We start from the raw sequence: 3,402 nt of genomic DNA on the forward strand, positions 1-3,402 counted from the left end.
TTCATTAAACCGGATGTTCCAAGATCTTGAAGCTTGCTTCAGTCCATAAATAGACCGATTGAGCTTACATACAAGATGCTTTTTGCCCTTTGCAATAAACCCCTCTGGTTGCTTCATATGGATGTTTTCTTCAAGACTTCCATTAAGGAAAGCTGTCTTGACATCCATTTGCCAAATCTCATAATCTATATGAGAGGCAATAGATAAAAGAATCCGGATAGACTTAAGCATGGCTACTGGCGAAAATGTTTCCTCATAATCAATTCCCTCTTTCTGAGTATACCCTTCGCAACAAGCCTTGCTTTGAAGGTTTCCACCTTCCCGTCTGTCCCTCTTTTCCTTTTGTAGATCCATTTACATCCAATAGATTTTACACTATTTGATGGTTCTACTAGCTCCCAGACTTTAGTTGGTTGCTACTGGGAATATCGTATCGGTTCCCCAGTACAAAAATTTTGTACAAGTCCTAAACCATTCCTAACAACCTATTGTGTTCTTTAGAAATTAAATTTGAAATCGCAAACGGAACTTAACATTATTGATTCCAAATTCAACTTATCTATTCTTAGTGGTTTGGACTTGGATCACAAACGATGCTTAATATTATTGATCCAAATCCACCCATGTTACAAATTCAATTAAATATTAATTTCATGGATTGACTTTACATTATTTGTTGCATCGTGGGAGTTATTGGATTTAGAGTATACAAATTGCCAACGAACGTCCCAAAACAGATAACTTTCCTATTTATCTTGATAACACCTTTGCTATCATAAATAGACAGAATATCCATCCTTGTATTGTTTAGAAACTGAAATCAAGTTCTTTCTAAAACTTGGTACGTAAAGACAATTTCTTAAAAGTAATATTTTATTCCTATAAACATCTCCCACTGCAACAGCTGCTACTTCTGTAGCATTGCCCATGTAAACAGTGATTTCTCCTTCGTGTAGTTGTCGAGTTTCCTGGAACCCCTGCAATGATTTGCAGACATGATCAGTGGTTATTATATTTACACGCATGGTACCGGTAGATAACACCACTAAACATGTTCCAACTACTAGAGAATAAGATATACCTATATTGTTCTCTTCCTATGAGGACAGTCCGCCTACAAATGTCCAGACTGCTTGTAAATGAAGCACTTGCCTTTCGGCTTCTTCATTCCTGCTTTTAGTCCAGCACCTAGAGATCATACAGTCTTGCCTGTCAGCCTGATTATAGTGTCCGAAGAGTTCCTTGAGATTGTACATCATGTCATGGCCAGTAGGCATGGTCTGATGCTGATGTTGCAGCACATTTGATATAAAAGCCAAATGTAACTCCGCGCCATCTCATCTGTCTTGACCCATTTCTTATGATACTCAATCTCCTCCTCACTAGAATCACTATTAGGCACATTTGGACAGACCTCCATTAGTACAAACTTATAGCTTACAGCAGTTAGGACAATATCCAGGTTTCTTTTCCAATCTATGTAGTTGGAACCAGTAAGTTTGTTCTCTTTCAGTATAATAGCCAGTGGGTTGAAAGCCATCCTAAGAATCACAAAATAAACTTTTGGTCAAGACTCTAAATTTAGAACAATATTGATTCCTCAAATAATATTATTTAAATTTATCAACACCTCAAAACACCGTGAATTTTACATGTCATGTTAGTGTGGACGTATACACAATCAAATATTTGTAACAGGGGTCTTACCCATTAATTTTATTATCTTGTCATCTTAACTTTATGACAAATAAAATTAATAGTTGGTATTCCTTTGGTCACACAAATAATAGCTGATATGGGTTAGGTTTCATGGATCCCCGGTGAGGAAGGGAAAGGAGATAGCCGAGTTGAGAAGATAGATCAATATCGACCAGGATATACCCTGAGAAGGAAAGGCTAATATCGACCAAGATATACCTCAAGGAGAGTAGGCCAACATCGACCGAGATATACCTTAGGGGAAGACAGGTTAATATCGACCGATATATGCCTTGAGGACAGTAAGCTAATACCGATCGAGAAATACCTCAAAGGAGGTAGACCGATATCGATCGATAGATACCTTAGAAGAGGCAGGTCAATATCGACCGATATATATCTTAATGGAAGTAAGCTAATATCAACCGGGATATACCCTGAGAAGGAAAGGCTATTATCAACCAAGATATACCTCAAGGAGAGTAGGCCAACATCGGACGAGATATACCTTAGGGGAAGACAGGTTAATATCGACCGGTATATGCCTTATGGACAGTAAGCTAATACCGATCGAGAAATACCTCAAAAGAGGTAGACCGATATCGATCGATAGATACCTTAGAAAAGGCAGGTCAACATCGACCGATATATATCTTAATGTAAGTAAGCTAATATCGACCGGGTTTTCATGTTTAAGACAAAAAGCCAGGATTATTTAAGATAGCATATCTAGAATTAGTTAAGTATACATGATCGCCCGAGAATGAAAAGATCTAAGGCTTTATAGAGTTGATAGTATAATACTGAACGATTAGTTGAACGATACTAACAAACTGACCGAACAAGGTCTGAGTTTAATATGCAGTCAATATGAAACATAGTGTAATACCAAGCTGTCTACAACATAATAAAGATAGGACGAACAGGGAGACTCATACTTAATTTAATAAAGATACCTATGTATGATTGTATAACGGGTTTACCTATTCTGGCGGGAAGTATGCTTCTAGACTTTTTTGCAGGTATTAGACGACAAAGAAGGTACATCTGGGGTACAAAAAAGATTCCTTAAAAGCCATTTACCACAAGTACACAGCTGACGTCATCTCAGAACAAACTCTAACAAACCGGGGTCCACTTCATGACTACGGAGGTTATATGAAGTGGTATAAAAGGAGGAATCCTCTCCGTTGGCGAGGTAAGTTCACATTACTGTTCACATTCACAACCCTAGTTTTTCAACTACTGTTCATCTTCTTCTTCCTGCTTCTTCTTCCACACCAAGAGAGATCACTGACTTGAGCATCAGAGGGCCTAGCCAGGGATTCCCACCCCGGTCTCAGGTCACTAACGATAGTGTTGGTCGGTCTCTTGTGCGCAGGAAGCCTTGGTAGCTTCGGATCTCCGTTTTCTTCAGTCAGATTTCTCTCTCTTCATTGGATCTTCGCACAAGGAGGGCATTCTGTGACTCTATTCTCCCCAATCCGCTTTGGGTTTCTCGGATTGGCATTCAGTCAGGTATTATTCTTCATCGGCAGTTGGTTTTTCTCCCGGCTTTCCATTTTGTCAAGTTTCTCAGACAGGATCAATAGGAGTGACTCCGTTGGGGAGGATACTATTAAATGTGCCTAAGTGTATACCATTATTTGATACTTAGTCCATTAAATAGGATTATGCCCCTGTAGTTGGGAAAGATCGCACGCT

This window comes from Zingiber officinale, chromosome 10A (assembly GCF_018446385.1).
Source record: "Zingiber officinale cultivar Zhangliang chromosome 10A, Zo_v1.1, whole genome shotgun sequence".
In the NCBI taxonomy this organism is placed as follows: domain Eukaryota; kingdom Viridiplantae; phylum Streptophyta; class Magnoliopsida; order Zingiberales; family Zingiberaceae; genus Zingiber; species Zingiber officinale.